Raw genomic sequence first — 8588 nt, forward strand, 5'->3', positions numbered from 1 at the left:
GAATTCGCTGGATAGCTTTTTGGGGAAAAAATGCATAGCATGTATTGCAGAGAGCTGTGAAATAGTTACTGAAGCCACTGCAGGTTGCAGCCGGTCACAGTAACGCCCAGCGCTGCTGCGGCAATCCAGGCAAGGAGCATTTAACGGCTCCAGGAGGAGCTCAGTGCAATATCTCCTGTCCTTTGTCACACCTGCTGCTTTGCGTTTTGAGAAAGGCAAGAACAAATCTTGTTGAGGTGGGTCAGCTGGCTTTGTCTTGTTTCTGTTTTTTCATTATGGTTTTCAGTGGTATATACAGCTTAGGCTGTATATGTACAAGAATAGGCTGGGCTTGTGTTTGTCCTCTTCTGGATCTTTGCAACGCCTACCAGAACTGTAGACTTCCTTCCTTACAACCAGAGTTGAAATAATGTATTTTTCTTTTGGGAAAATAATTTTGGCAAAAGACATTGATATGTGGATGCTTTCTTTTTGAACTAGAGCTGCCTTTCTGCAAAACTGGTGACAGATGAAGCAGCTAGAACAGTTACACGTGTTCTCCATCCTAACGATAGTAGTGCTGGTGCTGACACCGGTCCAGCGTGCCTTGACACTACTGGAGTGTTCCACAGGCCAGGCATGTCTCAGCAGCCTGTGTGTGCGTATAAAATGTTTGGTTTGAAAGTCAGGTTCCTTCATAAATACAATCAATGCAATTTCAAACACAAGTGCAATGCCAGCCCCCCACCTAATTTTAAAGGATGCAGGATATTAAAAATATCAAGTACAATTCAGTTTTCCAAGCTTCAGAAAAGCTTAATAGAAAGATAATAAAAATGTATAATAATGTGCTAGCTAGGCAACGGATGGAGCAGCTACTTATTATGCTAATTGTGATGATTTTGCTCTTTGCATATTGTTCGCTTGTGTTTGCTGAAGTCATGAATGCTCTCGCGTCCCTCACTTAAATGGGAGCTGGTTTTAGTGGTGGTGTTGGGCTTTCCGTGTGTGACGATTCACAGTATGCACAGGGAGTAACTGGTTAAAATCACCACTTGCAAAAGATCCACAATATTTCAAATCCATGTTTGAAAATTATTAGAACCCCATTGTTGAAAACTTCTGTGCAGTTACAAAACTGTTGCTTGCTTTTGCAATTTGCAGTTTTACAGGAACAGCTGTAAAGGAGCAGAGAAAGGGATACCTGGCACTATTTTTGTTTTAGCTCACCTTAAAGTTGCTTAATTTACCGTCTCAGTCTTGGTTGTTGTCACTGGCAACTGTGCCTGAGCAAATCCTTGAAGGCAAAAATATTCTTTTCCCCTCTAAGGTGAAGGGCCCAGGGAAAGAAAGGAAACAGCTTGCCACTTCACCTGTTGATGCATAATTTAAGTAACACCGTTAGTAACAAGAAGAGATTGATACTGGCCCAGGAGGAATTCAACAGCTGCTTTGCTTTCTAAAGCCATTAGGAGAGGACGTCTTTTGGAAACAATCTATACTCATTACTAAAATAACTAATAAAAAATAAATTTATTTCTATTACACTTAATTCTAAATTTCAGGCTCCAGTGGAGAATAAAATTTGTCAGTGTATATTATTTGCAGAAAACCTGTACTCTGGGAACAATCAAACTGTAGTGAGTAATTGCAAAATCAAAGGTGTCTTTAAAAAGTTAAGGAGTTGCAGGAAGCCGGTACTAAAAATCATTGGGAAAAGTGATTTATTTCATGGTGTTCTGCTACGTCTGAGTTTTAAGATGTTCAAACAGTGCTTAAAATTAATAATTTTAGGGGCCGGTATTGAAATGCTAGTCTGAAAGAGTCTGGAAATGTCAGAGAAATAATGCATCTTGCTTGCAGCCTCTGCTCCTCGATTTATGGAGAATCATTGACTGGCAGCTGCTTACTTGATGAGTAATAGTTCAGGACTTAGGCTCCGAAGTCTCTTAAGGCCAGGGGTTTAGAAGAAGGGATTTTAGGTAGAGGAAGCTGCAGTTTGTTTGTCTGATGTTTTCTTTTCTTGTGAAGTCAAGAGGCAGTATGGAGATGGGAGCTGTTGCATTTTGGGGGTAGTTCATCATCTTAAAAATCAACCATTAGGCTTCCAAGGCTTTTCCTGCACACACATTGTTCTCTTTTTTTCCTGCTGGCCAGAGGTGGGTTCCCATTGTCTGAGTGTCTTTCTGCAGTTACAGGTGAGGTGCTTGTGGAAGTCTTCAGCACTCGCTGAGCCTCGGGAGGTGAGGTATGTCCCCCTTACCCCTGGAGAGCTTTGGATCTGGCACTCCTGCACTATCCCAGGAGAGCTTGAAAAGTCTCATAAACTGAAGCCTTACAGCAAAATATTTATTTTGCAGTTACCCTCACAGAGCCCTAAAAAATAACCCAGAGAACGCCTGTGCCCCACTCACCATGACCTAAGAAACCATCAGTTACTGGTACTTCCACTTCTTTTTGGGCCAGCTGGGTATCAGCTTCTTAAGCCTGAAGGAGGAGCAAAGACAACCAGGGTTGAGTGCATCCCTCCCTTGGCTTGATCTGGGCTCCCACGGGTGGGAGAGCTCCTCCCTGTCTTTTCTGCATCCTCCTCCCAGCTTTCCACTCCCCCCTGCATGCTGGTTTCCATCTCTCCTTGAGAGGTGCCTGGTGTATTTTGGCTCCATCCTCTTTGATTCTTTTCTTTAGCAATATCGCTAAATTCTTGAGTAATTATATTTGCTTTGTAGCAAATCCTGTAAACACCATGGAACAAAAAATCTAATTTATTATGGCACTTTTGAACTAATCGGCAGAGATATTGAGACAGCAGCAACTTTATAATTTTAAGTTAATTCAAGTTACCTTTTCCAGAGAGACCTTAGGCGGCTGCTTTTCCTGGGTTGTAGAAATAAACGTATCCTCGAGACGACCGTAACAAGTGCCTAAGCAGGGGGAATGTGCTGCAGCTACCTTGCAGCAAAGATTTTTTTTTTTTTAAATGAAAGTTAACATCTTGGTAATTTCTAGAAAAAAAAAAACCCTCAGCCTCACTTTGTTGAATTTGCTTTACATGTGTGTTTACCACCTGCTCCATTGTGTTGAAATGCTTGGCTGCCAATTATCTCCTATTACATTCATTTAAATATCTACCTTGCTTTTACAAGTGGGTTGTTTTCCAGCCACGTTCTCCCTGTTGCTTTACAGCCACGAGTTTCTCGTTAGTGCAGTTGGTATTGTGTGCTGCTGCTCAGTGTTGTCCTTAGATCTGCTGGTACGTGTGAGCATCGTCCCTGCCTCTTCCTTGTCATGCTGGGATTGATTTCCGTGCCAATTAGCCATGCGTGGCCCAGGGAATAGTCTTGAAATCCCTTCTGATTTTGCTTTCTTTGGAGATCTCAGGTAACAGGGTGAAATGAATGGCTGGTGGGCTCAGAGTGGCTGTCATCATCCTTTTTTGCCTTAATAAATGCCTACACCTGACTTCCATGAGCAGATGTGCGTCCATCGCCTGGATCCAGATGTTCTCCTTTGGTGCAGATGCAGTGCTGTGCCCCAGACCTCCCTTATCTCACCGGTTGGGTTATTTCCTGGGTGGATGTGGTCTGGGTTAACGCTGTGTTCTCCAGCACAGCAGGGCGAGCCTGGCACCCTCTGTGTTCAGAGATGAGCCACGAATGCCCCACGGCAGCTGCTTTTAGGCAAGTCCCTGTAATTGTTCCATTTCCCGTAGCCAAAATGTGGTGCTGAGGGTACGCAGGGTGCCTCCGAGGCAGGTGTCGTGGGTGGTTTGAACTGAAATGAGTTGTGGGGAGGATAGCAGCCTGGGGAAAGGTGCTCATTGCTCTCCATCGACCAAGAAATCCTCCCAACAAAGAGGGGATCAGCCTTTTCCTTCCCACTGGGTTTTCCACCATTGCCTGTGTCTGTACTGTGGGGCCTCAGGTGGGACGTGAAGGCTTCACGTGCGTCCTGGCTGTGCTTGCAGAAGACTCGAGAGGTTGGGTGAAAGGCGTTGAAGTTGTTCCATGCTGAGCATTTCATCTATATTTAGGGAGGAAAAGGAAGCACTTAGCTACCAGCTGCAAATCGACTAACAAGGGTTATATTAGAGAAAAATAGTCCATGGCATTCTGTTTCCTTCCTGCATTGCAAATTGTTTAGAGAGTATGAGCTGTCCTTGTGATCCAGCAGCCCAGACGCAGAATATGGGTCACGTTCTCTGCTCGCTCACTCATCAGCATTATTCCATACCTGTGACAGTGTTACGGTGCAACGGCAAAAATAAACTTGGGTCGCTGCTTCGTGTCAGAATGTCACCAAAGAGGAGCGACATCCCCGGGTCTGCATCAGACACAGGGTTAGGGTTACTCCCCAGCTGAGGACGAGGTGTCGCAGTAGCCAAAGAACAGACTTGGTGCAGGTGTGAATGTGAAATGTTATATGTCCTGAAGGTTTTTTTTTTCTTTCCATTGTCTCCTTCCAACTAGGAAAATGGCTCTGCTGTGCTTGATCTGTTAGTTATTAAAAGAAGATCACAGTTGTGCTAAAGTAATCCGGTTTTCATCCATCGGAATTAAAACTGTCTGGATGGAGCCCGGGCTTAATTGGCACATGAGATGTTCTGCTCTGCAGTGGATAAGGATTAAATAAAAATAAAAATCAGCAATAATGAATCTTTCCTTTAGAGTAACTCACGCAAGATTAAATGTAATAAAGGGAAGCTAATGCGTTGCAGAGGAGCCATCCCACGGGCTGGTGAGGGACGCTGCCTGCCCAGCAGTGCACAGATTGGGCCGGTGTTGGTCTGGTGTCTTTTTATTTCACTTTTGGAACACACAGTAGCAGATCCCATTTCCAGGCATTCTAGTTGCTGGTTTTGGAGAGTGTTTCATCTGCTTTAACTTGTCTGATTGCTAACGAGCACTTACTTAAGTCACTGCATGCATAACTACTCTTTGTTTCCATCTAAAATGGATGGAAACCTTTGGTACTGTTAACTCTTCATAGATACTCTCTGCAAAGTTGCTGGGGGGTTTATCGCTCGGTTATTCCCAGGGCTCACTGTCCCTCTGCAGATTTTTGTTTAGCCCCATGGACATGGGGTGCAGCAAGACTCTCACCTCTGTGTGCTTGCTGTCCTGTTCCATTGATTATTAACTTGCCTGTGTTTGTAACTTAATAACCAGCTTCATCTTAATTTCTTCCCCTCTTCTGGGGTTACAAATGGTAATTAGAAAGAAAAGTTTTTTAGCTTTTTTAACAAGCAATGTGACCCTGGTAGGACAAATTAATCTGCAATATTTCTTCTTCTTTTCCTGAGTGACTCTAGTTCAGGCACTTCTACTGTTGAACAAAGGGAGCCTTAAATAATTGTGCGCTTTAATTAGATGAGAAACTGGGTGTAATAAGTCAAGGAATTATTTGTTTGACGTGGAGAGCTTCATACTGACAGGTGGTGAGAGCAGTCATAGCAGTTGTGTAATGTAGGTGCTTTGCACTCCCATTATATATGATCTGTTTTCATAATGATCTGCGTGAAAGTGTAGAAGCTGTTTTGTTTATTGCAGTGATGGGCTGTCTTCAAATTTAAATTAAGGAGCTCAAAACTGGAGCCATCAAGATCATTTTTTCCAGCTGCCTTTTTGATGTTGTGCCCAGAGGAGCAGCTGATGGTGGAGACCAGCGATAGAAAACCAGTGGCTGGAAGCTGCTGCGTTGGAAATCTGGAGGGGTGACTAATCCCCAGGTAACACATTCGACGTGGCGTTACCCTCTACTCAGACGTCTCCTGTTTCTTAAACATTTCTAAGCCAAGTGACCCTGGGAAGTGGAGTGGGAAGATGGGATTTTATTTTTCAGAAGGGGGATCGTAAAGGTAAAGACTCACAAGTCAACCATGTATCCATCCCAGCTTCTTGCACGGCCTGGGCTGCTGTGGTATTTCAATTCCTGCAGCTGCACGAGCCCAGCTGCACTGTCTAGACAATTCATGAGACTTCTGTCTGTCCATTATAGAAAATCCAGATGTGTGCATTCCCCCACCGAGCGTTGGTGTGGTTCGTGGAGCGATTCTCTGCAGGCTTTGCGCTGGTTCTTCAGGACCCGTACGCGGCAGCAGACCTGGGGTTTGTAAGTGTCCCCTGGCCTCTTTGGTGACAATGAAAATGTCGGAGGAAATAGAAGGGATGGTGGGTGTTAAACTCCTGCCCAGCTGTGTGGCCAGAGTAAAAAATTAGCTGGGATGGATTTATTTTTGTATTCTGAGACATTTATCACTGCAGATTGATGAAAACTTGCAGTGTTTTGATGCTGCTGAATTGTTCCAGCTGCTGCCAGGAGTGATAAGGAGATGAGTGTTTCTGCTATGGATTTTTTTTTTTCCTCGAAATACTCTTAGTATAAGCCGTGTAGAATGCCCGTGTGGGACGAGTGGTCTTCAGTGACCCTGTGGGCCATGAGATACACAGTCTGTACAGCTGGCAGGAGCCTGCACGGGTGCTTGAAAACAAGTCATTGAGTTTCGGGACCATAGATATGTAAGCATGGAATTAAAAATAAGTAAATCTGCTTAAGACCTGTGCACAAAGCCACACTCCGTCTCCCTAGAACAATGCTTTTCCTTAATAGCAAAAGAATATATTTAAGCTCAGCAAAGAAAGTATTTCAAGGAAAGCCACTGAAAAGCAGACTGAGGATAGCCTGACTGCTTCTCCAAAGATAATTCAAAGATAAGTTTTCTTCTCTGGAAAAGAGTATAAATGGAGTGTAGCAGGGGGGTTTTTAAAATCCTTCTGTGTGTTTAGATGCTCAAGTGGTGGAGGGACTGTAATGTTTGCAGGCTCTGAATGCATTACTTCCCTTTAAAAAAAAAATCTTTGTAGGTGAAATGATTTTTTTGGGGTTTTTTTGTGTTTGGGGTTTTGGGGATTTTTTTGGAAAGCAAACACCTGCTTGCAACACCAAAAGCATCTTGCAGCCCTGGGTCGCCAAATCCACAAGCAGCAGTGTTGCCGTTGGCACTTGGGGGGGTGGTTTGCAGGTGGCAGCCGGGAAGGGGCCGTGTGGATGGGGCTGGATCCGTCTGCTCCTTGGGTAGAGGAGATGGGGGAGCGGGGCACCCCGGCAGCACGGAGCCCCTGCGGGAGCTGTCAGTTTGCGTTTCTTGGCTGGGATTTCAACACTCAGGCAGGGAGAAGGCTTAGTAATTTCTGAATGTCTAAGGGTAGAGCTGGCAGTTGGGTTTAATTTGTGTTTTGGGATGGGACATAAAAGTGTGGACTGGGAAGCGTCGGACCTGCTGGCCTTAGAAAAGCTGAGCTGCTGAGACTTGCTTTTGCAAAATGCTCCATTAATGTCTCACGCGATGTGCAAACCAAAATAAGTGTCGACTGAAATGTTTGGCAAAACCAGATTTTAAAATGCTGGAAATCATAACTAGAAAAGCCATCAGAGGAGCGGTGGGCTCTCCCTGCCCTCCTGGGTGATGCTGCCCCAGTTTCTGTGCCTCCCTGCTGCTGAAGCACACACTGTTTTCCCTGCTTACCACTGATGGATTTTTTTTTCTTGTTCTTTAAAACCATGCATAAAACAACTGTATTTAACCATGAAACCCTGGAGAAGAACCCATTGTTGGACTACGAAATCTTTGCATCCTCAAGTAATTCAAGAGTAGCTGTTGCAAGACCCAAAGCTCTGCTTTCTCCTCCCAGTCTTCCCTCTGCTCCTCGGGGATGCCGTGTTGCATCCCAGCCCGTTCAAGAGATGTTTCCCCATCTGGGATGGACTCTGTCCTTCCAACCCAGCGTTTGCTCTGCGCAGGTGAGCTCTGCAAGGAGAGCAGGCTTTGCCCCACTGCTCTGCTTTATTCTCTTGTGCTGCCCATACTATTTGGTCCTTTCCTGAAAATACGTTAATTTTTTTTGGTAGAGAAAGACCAGAGTGACTAGATGAAGAGGAGCCTCCTCATTTCAGTGTGTTTTTCTCTGAAGAAAAAATAACATTATCCTTGTTAGGGCAAGCTAATTGATTTTAGGCTGACTTCCATTTTTTGCTGTTACCATTTCGTGTGTCACCATCTCTTTTCTCTTCTATATTTTATCCCTTCGTATAAACCCTGTGTTTATTTCTTGGCAATTATATACATGTCTGGAGGAACGTAGTAAATTGTACTACTATATTGTCCTCGATATATGCATACGTTTTTACTCCCCAAAACATTGCTTATACAAGTATGGTGATAAGAAAAGAAATGTGTAACGTGGCTCTCCTCCTTCACAAATGTTGATATGTTCCTGTAGCAAGAAGCTTCTCTCTCTGCAGCCAGAGGAGCTCTAAGCCTACTGCAAAAGGTAATTTAAAGAAATTTCTTGTTCCTTTCTGCTCTTGTGAGTTATAAGAGAAAAGGGGGGTGTTAGCTGGGCTCTGTTGATGCTCCCAGGTAACTTGGCTCTCCATTTTAGTCCTGGATCCTGATGGTTTCTACTATATATATATTATATATAAATGTATATTAGTTTTGCTCTAGACTGTTTGAGGGACTGGCCGTGTCCATGGGCAACACAACTCAAGGCAGGTACCTCCCTCCTTCTGCACTACTGCCCTGTGGCTCCCCTGGGTCCAGCCACATC

At 44.4% G+C, this 8588-nt stretch overlaps 1 protein-coding gene across 1 annotated transcript in view; it reads left to right on the forward strand.

Annotated features, from left to right (window-relative positions):
• LOC104461727 (S-adenosyl-L-methionine-dependent tRNA 4-demethylwyosine synthase-like) overlaps positions 1 to 8588 on the forward strand; it is a gene marked incomplete at its 5' end in the record, with an annotated part of 12275 nt that overhangs the window by 279 nt on the left and 3408 nt on the right. The gene's annotated exons all lie outside the window — the stretch shown is intronic.

Source organism: Pterocles gutturalis, unplaced genomic scaffold (assembly GCF_000699245.1).
Source record: "Pterocles gutturalis isolate BGI_N339 unplaced genomic scaffold, ASM69924v1 scaffold15107, whole genome shotgun sequence".
NCBI classification, from domain to species: Eukaryota; Metazoa; Chordata; class Aves; order Pterocliformes; family Pteroclidae; genus Pterocles; species Pterocles gutturalis.